This window comes from Etheostoma spectabile, unplaced genomic scaffold, assembly GCF_008692095.1.
Source record: "Etheostoma spectabile isolate EspeVRDwgs_2016 unplaced genomic scaffold, UIUC_Espe_1.0 scaffold397, whole genome shotgun sequence".
Classification (NCBI taxonomy): domain Eukaryota; kingdom Metazoa; phylum Chordata; class Actinopteri; order Perciformes; family Percidae; genus Etheostoma; species Etheostoma spectabile.
Window position 1 is genome coordinate 574,636 of NW_022605601.1, and position 11,614 is coordinate 586,249.

At 39.5% G+C, this 11,614-nt stretch overlaps 1 protein-coding gene and 2 long non-coding RNA genes across 3 annotated transcripts in view; 2 read left to right on the forward strand and 1 right to left on the reverse strand.

The window, feature by feature from the left end:
- Positions 1 to 5,496, reverse strand: part of LOC116686602 (uncharacterized) — a 15,044-nt gene extending 9,548 nt beyond the window's left edge. Inside the window, exon 1 of the long non-coding RNA XR_004331307.1 lies at positions 5,486 to 5,496. This is a non-coding gene — a long non-coding RNA (uncharacterized LOC116686602). The remainder of the gene's footprint in view (positions 1 to 5,485) is intronic.
- The window catches only part of sorcs2 (sortilin-related VPS10 domain containing receptor 2), a 530,001-nt gene that overhangs the window by 429,980 nt on the left and 88,407 nt on the right, over positions 1 to 11,614 (forward strand). The window lies entirely within an intron of this gene.
- Positions 903 to 11,614, forward strand: part of LOC116686601 (uncharacterized) — a 12,494-nt gene continuing 1,782 nt past the window's right edge. The window contains exons 1-2 of the long non-coding RNA XR_004331306.1: positions 903 to 913; positions 3,200 to 3,204. This is a non-coding gene — a long non-coding RNA (uncharacterized LOC116686601). The remainder of the gene's footprint in view (positions 914 to 3,199; positions 3,205 to 11,614) is intronic.

The following is an 11,614-nucleotide window of genomic DNA, read 5'->3' on the forward strand; positions in this document are numbered from 1 at the left end:
ATAGAGCCAAGGCTTGCAGTCAGAGATGCTAGCTCGGCATGAACAGCAGTTAGCTTCTTATCATTGTTGATCCCCACCTGTTGAATCTGAGACCGAATTTGAGAAAAGAAAAACGTGGTTCAAGGTAGCTTTTCTGTTTCTCCAGTAATGCCTCTGCAATGGCATCCATATTGCCATATTGGGTTTTGTTCTTGTTTGGCATTCTGCTTTAAATGACTCTATTGAGCACAAAGTGATAGAATATCATAGTTGGAACCATACAACACAACTATTTGGCAAAATTGGGCCAGGAGCTATACCTTAAGCTCCCATCTCTGTCAAGCCGATCACGTGATCAAAAATGCTTGTTTTGACATTGGCATGCTCAAATTAATATTCTAAGCATCTGACAACATTATAAGGCTTTCTAAGGAGTTCGACTTTCCTGTTAAAAAAGTAAGATCCTTTTTTATTAAGCATAAAAATTGAAATTCTATTTGCGAACGCCACCAGACCCCGTATAAATTATCAGTAATTTTAGCATTGTTAAATAGACTTATTTCAAAGTTGACAGAAAAAAAATTAAACTACGAAAAGCCGTTTTGGGTAATCGTTCTGCTTTTCCAACCATCACAACTCTAGTTTTGGTTAAAATAAACACAGTTTACAGATTTACATGTGAAAATATGTTGGCTCTATACACGCTAGTATTGTTTTTTTAAATGGAGTCTGGTGGGTTTAGGGCTTGTGACCTCACAGTTGTTTTCAGGTTAAACAGAAAAGTCTTAAAGAGCTTTTAATCATCTAAAGGCTCTTTGGCATTTTTCCTCTACAGATACAGAGAGGAAACTTATTGATAAAAGAGAAAAATTATCAAAAACTGTAAACTCGGTCTCTTGTCACCCTCTCTTTCTACATGTGTCTTCTTACTTGGGTGAGCAGATAGGTCACACCTTGTAAAGCTTTAGGTTGAGCGACACATAGGGGGGAGAAGAGAGGTGACCGTGGTGAGAAATTGAGAAGGAAAAGATGGATTGATTGAGAGACAAATGGAGGAGAGGAGTTGAAAGTGTATGTGAATCAGTTAAAGATGGACTGTTTCCAGCACTATGTTGTTCCACTGTGAATAATTGAAAGGCTGTAATATGAAAAATGCAGAGGCAATCAGAGAATGCAGTTTGTCTCTGTCCTACGAGACCTGACCCGAGTTACTAACCACACACACACACACATACACACACACACACACACACACACACACACACACACACACACCACAAACCACACCAACACACACACACACACACACACACACACACACACACACACACACACACACACACACACAGCTTGAGAAATCACAGTTATAAGTGTCCCTTTTTTCTCTCCTCCTGTATTTCTGTTTACCAAGTAAAACTATACAACAACAATGTACAGTCAGCTCCAGTGAGCCACCTAGAGTGTTTTGTCTCAAGCGGTAGTTCTTGAAAGAGAAAGACACTCCAGTGTGATAAGAATAGTGTCAGGAAGAATGTAATCAACAAAGCCAACACACACTGATGCCATATACAGGGTGGCCGCGGGTCCTTGAAAAGTCTTAAATCACGTTTCTAAAATTAAGGCCTTAAAAAGCATTAAATTGTCTTAAATTCAGATCGGATAGGTCTTAAATATGTTGTGTCAGTCACGGCGAAAATGCAGGCAAATGTTGAATATTTTTTTCCGGTAGGCTTTGCGCTGCGTTGTCGCGGTAACATAAGCCCATTGTACATGTCCTATCCCCTGACCAATCGGCTATCCTAACCTTAACCACTCCAACCAACAAGCTGCTTCGTGGGCGGGTGTTGGCTGGCCGTAGTCAGTGAGATTTGTTATTTCGCGGGATTCGTAATTTCAGCATGCAGGTGATACAGTAATTGTTGATATCCGTCTAGAAAACATGGGAATGCAAGTCAGTGACAAAAAGGCCTGAAAACAACGAGTATTCTTAGTTAAGGTCGGTGCCTGATAATGCTTATGAAGTGAACTGCGTTATTGTCGGAGATTTTCAAACTGGGCCAATGGGGATCAGAGCGGTGGAATCGCACGTACAGAGCAAAAAAACAGAGACTAGCCTACGTAAAGGCACGACAGCAACCCGCCATCGCTAGTTTCTGCTCCACCGCTAGCAACGATGACAACGCTACAACGCTAGATGTTATGCGGGAAATCTACAGCAACAACGCCAGCTGACCTACGAGCAGTTTGTGGCTCTACGCCAACACTCGGAGCAGAGGGGACGGGGGGGCTGAGGACCGTGACAAGACACAATTCATACAGGTCAAATGACCGGACTGAAGAAGTGTTCCAAGCAATGCTTCCAGATTCAAGGCTTATACAGTCATTTACCTCTGGAAAAGACAAGACCAGATACGTGGCTAAATTTGGATTGGCGCCATATATCAAAAAAGACCTCATCACAGAAGTCCAAAAATGCGGTGTGTTTGTAATTATGTTTGACGTGACACTGAACCAGACAACCAAAAGCAACAGTGGACTTGTATGGTGTATCGTATAAATGGTAAGGACACTCTTTGGGAAGGCTTTCTCAAGTGCAAAGTCACTGTTTTGTTTTTATAGTATATGAATTGTTTTCCAAGTATATCAAAAAAGCTCAGGAGTAGACATCAAAACTTGAACAAAAATTGGTCACTGGAGACCTGAAAACACACATATAGATACAACACACACACACACACACACACACACACACACACACCACACACACACACACACCAACACACACATTCCCACACCGACACAAAACACTCATACACACTGCTGTCACTCTCTCTCCCTGATGAGTCCTCCACAAACTGCAACCCATCAATCTGAGTCTCTCTCTCTGTGCTGTTAGGCACAAATCATATAAGAGTCTTTGCATTTAAAAGCAGCTGGAATTGGCATTAATTATTTTTTTGTTCAAAAGGAACAGTGTTTTTTAAATATCACTTGATGTTATTTACTTGAGTTAAACCATTTGTTTAAGGGACCCAATGTTCTGAAAATATTGTAATAATATATTTAGGACAGCAATTACATTTTTGTGTTATGCTTTCAGATTACACACATTAAGTCAACAGATTATTGTTATTTACCATACTGTTAATTTTGTGTTTATTGGAAAGATACTGTATTTCCACTTGATTTCCATCGTAAATTTGGTCTAAATTTCATTTAGAATTGGTATAAAAAGTCTTAAAAAGTCTTAAATTAACTTGGGAATACCTGTAGCCACCCTGATATAATGCAAGTCATATACGTGTCAGTTGTGAGAAATGCTAACGACACACACATTAAACCTCTGCAGCAGACAATGCATATATGACATAACATATTTCTTGTATGTTCATATACAATATCTCAGACAATATAGTTTGGTTACTTTTTGCGGGGTTTTGAAGCAGATAGATGAGCTGTTTTAACAAGGTCTTCTGTATGATCGTAGGCCTTGCAGACGCTTTTTTAATCTAGCCTGGACCAATCCATAATAATAATCCATAATTTTAGGTATTCAATTTCTCTGCATTGCTTTAAGCTAGCATCATTCTGATTGTTTAGTATTAAAGGGGCTTTTGTGTGATCGTTGGCTTCTGACGTTTGTTTTGTCTTTTCAGTTTGTGCACAAAATTCCAAAGGATAAATCCACAACTGAACGGTTATTTATACTCTGCATCCTAATAGCATAGAGGGTTAACACATGCAAGTTTCAATCATCAGCAGTTTCTTTATTGGAATCGTTGGTACCATTTGATTTCAAATCTGATCATCGATTCCAAATTTAACATGCACAAGTTTTGGTTTCTGTAGCGGCCGAAGCTTGTTGTGTTGCAGCCATGTACAGTAAGTGGCTTCCGATGTCTGGCTTCATTTTATGTTGAAAAAAATAGGGTTTCACTATTGTTTTTCTGTTTTACAAAAAGTCCTTGGTGAAGATAAAGGTGAAAACCTGTATGGCTTTCAGTGTCAGATGACATGCCAGGATTTCCAGGTAGTTGCAAATTACAAGTGCAAAAACCAGTGTGTTACAAAAAAAGAACTAATACAAAAGATTTCTTTTTGTTCACTTTTTCACAGCACTGTATCAGATCATTATTAAATTATGTTTGTAACCACTGACCAGCAATTTTCCAGCTTTACAAGAAGGCAATTTGGAAACATGTTTATAATAAATAAATAGCCTCAAGGGTATGTTAAGGAACACTGAAAGAATCTAGAAGCCAGAGAAGTCTTTCTGAAAGGTAAAATATCTGGGCTTTCTATACAAAGACTTCTCTACAGAATTCAGTGGTGAATAAAGTCCAAGGGGCGTGATGAGGATTTGATTAATGCGTTCTGGTTACAGTATGAAAAGAAATTAGCTCAGTGCGCTGAGAGAGGATGAGCACACTTAAGAGGCTATTATGTCATAGTTGGAAATCTGGTTTTTTTTTTGTTTTTTATTGAAATGAGCAAGACACCATTCTGTACCCAAGTCTCACTATGCAAGGAGAAGCTGTTAGTTTAATCTATTTTTAAGAAACTGGAATGAATGTATGCAAGCTTTCATACAGAATTCAGGAACTTCTTAAGACCCTTCTTATGTCAAAAAAGTATTAGTTTTGGCATGTGGCATGAAGCGTGAATGGCCAGCTGGCCAGCCAGCAACTGTCTGTAAGTTGGTGGAGCTTCTCAACTTTGAAAATGCTGGACAAATTATGATTTGCCATTTTTGTAAAATTGCCATATTTCACCTGCACAGTTGATTTCTAGCGTAAAAGATTCTCAGAAGGTGAATTTGGTGACGAAATAGCAGGGAAATTTTACAATGCTTCCACTTGTTGGCCACAATGGAAGACAGATTTGTCGTAAAAGTTCCAGCCTTTGCATAGTTAGATACGGATACAGTACCAGGTAGACGAAACTTTGATGCATATGGAGATTTTTTCAAATCAGTATGCCATCCGGTTATTTTGGCATACACTAGATTTTGTTTACATTCTGAATACTATATGCTAAATTTTAGCCAAATCAGTTAGTATAGTATGTGATTTTTGAAAACACTTAAACTAAACTAAATGTGTGCTCTTCATCTAAAAACGGTGCACCTAGGTGCTAATAAAGAAATTCTAAACCAAACTAGTGTTTATATATTTTTAAGTAACTATAAATGCAGTAAGTTAAAATTTAGTAATGATGTGAGCAAGTGTGTACAGCTTTAAACCTAACCAGAAAGATAATTTAGCATCTTCTGTTGTTTCACATCATACTTTTCAACCTCATGTCCTAAAAGTTACTGTAAGTGTTTGCATTGCATAATGTGCTACATAGTTACCTCTATCTTTACAACAAATGCTTTCTTCTCACTGGGCTAGTATGTAACAACTATGGCCTGTATAGCACTCATGTTTTGTCTTTTTGTTTCTTGTTTTCACAAATGTTTTCTTGTTTGTTCTTTAATTCCCAAAACCACTGATTTAGAAAATACTGAGTGTCCCTTTTGACCCCACTTCTCCTTCTCTTTCACCCTTCTATTGTCCCCAGGATGTTCAGATAGTGAGTACAGATGATAACCAGGTCTTCCTCGCACTCCAGGAGTGGTACCAGTCAGACACATTTAACCTGTACCAGTCTGACCCTCAGGGTGTCTACTACTCAATCGTCCTGGAAAATGTGCGCAGCACCAAACAGCCAGAGGAGAATATCCTCATCGACATATTGAGGTGAGTTGGGGTGAAGAAGTTAGGTTTGATAAAGCACGGTCTAAATGTAAGCTTTTTACCCTGTGAAGACTATTCATTCCACACCTTGGGACATGACTGAAAAGCTTGATCTTGTTTTTTTTTTTTTTTGTGCGTTCTAGGGACAAAGAGTAGCAGGGGCCTGTTGCACAACACCAGGATAAGGGATTAAGCCGGGTATTCAAGTTATCTGGATGAATTTAGCTTTGATTTTGTTGCACAAAACCAGGTTGAATAAACCAGCCAAGTAACCATGAGAATTTATTTTTGCGGCTAGCCTGGTCCAGAGCATGCTAACCGCCAGGCTAAGATTAATCCTGGCGTCTCGTGTTAAATCAGCTGCGCTCTGATCCCAAAAACGTGATACAGTTTTCCTTCACCTCCTGGGCACTGCCAGGTGCTGTGAGTAAGGCACCGTACCCCCCCACCCGCTCAGGGCGCTGGTTCGGCTGGCAGCCCACTCACTCTGACATCTCTCCATTAGTGCATGTATAGATTCTGAGCGTGTGTGTGTGTAGTTCAGGACTGTGTGTAAACTAACCAAGTGTGGACACAGATTTTAAATTGTAATATCCCATAGGGGATCAATAAACAAATTAAAAATAAAATAAGAAAGCTGTGAACGTGCAACCTGGCACTGCAAACGTGGAACCGATAAGCCGCAATGAGCGCATCACACTAAGTAAGCCGCATTTTTTCACTTATCCTGGATATCTTTATTCTACCTTGTGCAAAAGGCCCCTGGTCAGCAGACCTTAATGACCTCAGAGGAGCGTGCGGCTTCAGTAGTTCAGCGATTACAAGCTGGGGCTGAACGTAAAAAGCTTTTAAAAATGAACAACAGAATCTTAAAATGTATCTAAAGCAAACCGTAGCCAATGAAGAGAAGCAAGAACAGATGTAATGTGATTTGTTTACGAGTTACGGTACGGAGTCGAGCAGCAGCATTTTGAACCATTTGTAATTTGGAGAGGGAGGCCTAGTAACACCCACATATAAAGCATTGCAGTAATACCGGCAAGTTGTGATAAAAGCATGTTAAACTCTCTCAAAATCAGTAAAATATAAAAATGTTTTCAGTTGGTAAGCAGCCTGAGTTGAAAGAAACTAGCTTTACAATAGAATTTTATGCTTCTCTAGTGAAAATCACTTCCATCTACACCAGGTTAGTGAACATTGACTTTACTTAAGATGTCAGGGGACCCAGGTACAATTGGGAGGCGCCAAGAGAACTGTTGGGTCTAAATATCATGACCTCGTTTTACTTTAATTAAAATATAAAAGGTTTAAAGCCAACCAGGCTTTAAGTTCATACAAACAATCCAACAGTCTTTTTAGAGAATTATCTTTAATAGGCATGTAGATCTGTGAATCATCTGCATAAAAATGGAAACTGATGTTCTTTAAGCTGGATCCAAAGAGAAGCAAAAAGGGAGAAAAAGATTGTCCCCAAAATAGAACCCTGAGGAATCTACATGTCAGTGTTGCTGATGGCTGAAGTAGAGCCATCCAAACTAAACTTTGAGCACTCTCTCTGATAAATATGATCTATGCCATTCTAGTGCAGTGCCTTTAATCCCCACGCTGTGCTCAAGACGAGAGACAAGAACAACGGTCGACAGTGTTGAATGCTGCTGTGAGATCTAAAAGCATAAGGATTGCGAAATCTCCTGAGTTGTTGAGATTGAAAGATTATGAAAAAAAATTTCGTGCAGACTCTGTGCTATGAAATGCTTTAAAGCCAGACTGGAACACCTCAAGGATACTATACAGATCTAAAAAAAGATTGGAACTGCACGAGAGCGGCCTTCTCTTGGAAGGAAGTAAAGAGATTGGGATAATTGCAACAGGGCGTCCAGATTTGGCTTTTAATAGGGGATGCACCACTGCATCTTTAAAACAATAACCAGAAGTAAGACTGCTATTAATGATTGCTTGGATGTTTGAGTCAATAGTGTGCCACAATCTTTAAAATATGAGGTGGGACAATATCAGTAGGACAAATTGAAGGTTTTTTAATGTGCAAATACATACATATACATAATGTACAAATATTAAGGGCCGAGAGGGCTATAGGTCAAATTAATGAAGAAGCTGCACACATTGTGGAAATGGAAGGAAATTAAATGCTAGCTTTAACGTGGTAATCTTTTCCACAAATACAGTGGAGACATTTTATACGGCCACAGATGAGGTTTGGAACATCTGGGTGTTAGTAGTGCAATTTGTTGAGAATTTTACAGGTGAATGAAAAAGAAGAAAACCAATATCTATACCTAGACGGCGGAGGACCCTATAGTCTCCATAATAGCATTAAGTGTTTTGTAGAATTGGGCAGCAGTAACAGATTTAATCATCCTGCTGAAACGAAGTGGCACGCACTGCTTAACAGTATTACTGGGAAGTGAAACGTCAAATAAAACACGTGCATGGACAGAAAAAACAGCTTTGTGATTTTGATATTTAAAATAGGCAAACTGTATGACACAACAAGGTCGAATGTATGGCCATGTTTCTGTGTCGGACCATTACAAACGTATAAGGTTAAAAGCGTCTAAGATTTAAAAATCTGTAGCCAACGGATCATAGGACAAACATACATGAATGTTAATATGTTCTACACTAAGATCCGGTCATATTTCGGCAACATTTCATACAATAAATAATATAATTAAGAAAAATCTCTGATGAAGTTATTGTTGTATCTAGGAAACTGATAGATAAGTGCACACAGAACGGGTGAGATTTGCCCATTCAAGCATTGTAAATTCAAACCTCGAAACGGTAGTCATGACAAATGGCTGAAGTTTACTTATTCGTAAATTGACGGCAAGGCTCCTCCTCAACCAGTAGACCTCGGGGAGTTAAAATATGTGCAGTTGAGCGGTAACAGTTCAGAAAAAGAGCTTGACTCACCAATGTTCACCAAGTTTCAGTCATGAATAAAATCCAAGTTATGTCAGGAAAAGAGGTCCTTTAAAATAAACTAACTAACTTATACTCTAGCATCTAGCATTGACCAGGGCAGCTCTGACAGGAGCAGGGAAACTGGGCCGTGCGGGTTACATGACCAACGACCAAAGACGTGCCATGGTTAACGCCACCTCTACGTAGATGAGGTGAATGTTGGCAAGGATACCTTATATCCGAAAAGAGAATTGGTACCAGTCAGGTGCCGGCAGAATCCAAGGTACGCCAGGAAACATAGAGATCTTGCAAACAAAGTGACGGGTTCCAGGGGCAGGATAATCCGTAGGTAGGCTTTCAGCTTACCAGCTGGCCACTAACTGGTTCCTCATGAGATTGTTGACAATAACAATTATATTATAATTATATATATAGAATCCTGCTGGCTATCCTTAAGCATTTAAGGGAATATTATTAGATATTAAGACAAGATGAGCACAAAACGTAAATGAGGAGATGCACTCAGTAATTGTTTTCCATGCTGAAAACCTAAATAAATTGTTATTTAACTGGTCGTTAACAGGCATGCAGTTGGCCATTTTCAATAATGGAAAAAAATAAAAAAAATACTTTAGTTAGCAAGCGCAATTGCTCAGTGACAGGTCAGTAACAAACAATTTGGACATGACCATAATGTGAGAACAAGTGTATTTTGCTTGCAGGGGGGATATACACACACCCTGGGAAAGAAACTTCTCACCATCCATACTCTCATTGTCACGTTTTTTAGTCTCAGGAATGATGCTGGACTTCTTAAAGCGCGTGGATATCACAGTCTGAGCTAGTGACAGTATGAATACTTTGTAAATATCGCGCTGTTGCTCAGCAAACAGTTTAAGCCATTAATACCTTCAGGACATCCTGCTTTCTTGGTGTTCAAATACTTGAAAGACCTCCTGAAGTCATGCTCAGACATGAAGATGGGTGTAAAAGAGCACCCACCCAATTATTTACCTCTGCTTCAGCTGTTTTTGGTTTTTGGCTGCTTCAAAGCAGCATAAAACTTGTTAGCATACTCAATTCAATTCAATTTTATTTATAGTATCAATTCATAACAGATTTATCCCAAGACACTTACAGATAGAGTAGGTCTGACCACACTCCAGAATTTACAGGACCCAACAGTTTAGTAGTTTCTCCAGGAAGCAATAGTGCGACAGTGGCGAGGAAAAACTCCTTTTAGGCAGAAACCTCGGACAGACCAGGCTCTTGGTAGGCGGGGTCTGACGGGCGGTTGGGGTTAGTGGAAATAACAAATAGTTAAAATAGTAGTTTGTAGCAGCTTTGTAGTAGTATGACTTAGCGGGCACTGTGCGGCATACAATACTTGCAATGACCATGGTTTCTCAAGGGGGGCTACGCTCTGATACTGAGCAGCAGTTGTGTGCCGCACTGCATGGAAAATCCCATTTAGCATCCAGCTGTATGGAACCATGACAGTGGACAAAAATGTTCTTTTTGTGTAAATGGCCAGTGTTAAACCACCTTAATCTTTGGAAACAGCAAAAGACATTAGTACAGGTTAAACTGTACAGAAAGTAATAACAATCTCAGTAATCAACAAGACACCATACAGACAGCTAGAGCAAAAAATGTGTGTAATAACGTTTTTTTCTTTTTTTTTTTGGGGTGGGGGGGCGGTTAAGAGGATCATGATGAGGTCAGGGGGTGTTTGTTCAAAAAAGGTTGGAAACACTGCTATAGACAGCATCAGCAATTGACGAGGAGGAGGAGGGGGTGGGCCTCTAATCTGTCATAGTTATTTGACCTTGCCACATGCTTCTGCATTGCCCTCCTGAAAATCATTGTCACTTTCTTCCCGTAGTCTTTTCCCTTCTTATTGCCAGGGGCAAATCCAGGGTTATTAATCTGGTAGCACAAGGGGCACCAATAATCAGTAGGGAGGGACCCAGGGATTTATCAGAGGACAGCCTCGAAAAATCTGCTTGGAAATATAGAATAAAGCAATACACAATTTATTTCTTACAGCACAACATGCTCTACAGTAAATTCAATATGTTTCACTTCTAAACTGGCCTTAACATTCAACAAAGTATACAGCGTGCGTTTAAAGTATATATCCATTTACCAAATGGAAAGGCAGGGATTGGCAGAACAGCAGCAAAGTGGCAGTTCTCTTATCCAAGGGAATCAAATTTGTCACTCTAGCACTCTAGCCCATGGATCGGGGGGGGTTAACCGCAGCCCATGTACACTGTACACTTTATTGACTATACACACGATGCATAGTAGTTATTTGGAGTTTATACTAAGTGCCTACTTTTGTTGTTTTCTTTGTATTCTACAGTTTCTACTCCTATTATTACTGTATGTGACGCCAAATAATTAACAGAAGCTTGGAGTTTATATCTTAACTCCCTAATCATTGTTAAGGAGTTTGGCTTACGCTGAATTGTCTACATGCATACACACAAGGAGAGGAGCATAAGTTCAAGATATGTTTTTGCAAAGTTAACTCCAGCTGTTGTAATAACTTTGTTTACGAGGTGCGTGGAATCAGAGGAGTTCCTGGCCAATCAGAAGATCGATGGCAAAGTGACAAACTCTCATCAACTATAACAAGGACAAAAATGGGAGCCCTTGGCCCCACCTACCCTGACATGAATGGCAAGCCATCAGCTGCAAAGCGGTAAGTTCACGCTCAAAGTTACTTTCTTTTTATAGCTGCTACTTTTTTTACCACACTTTGAACACTACTAGGGTGCAACAATGCTTTTTTTTTTCATGCCCCAATAACATTTTGCCTCGAACAGCAATAAAATTGATGAGTAGTTCACAGAGGTCCAATGAGAGCTAAATCAATCGCCACTGAAACGAAAATCGAAGATTTACAGTTAGGCCATTGTGGTGTTTTAGATGTATGAGACGAAAAGGCCTGTCGTTAGGGC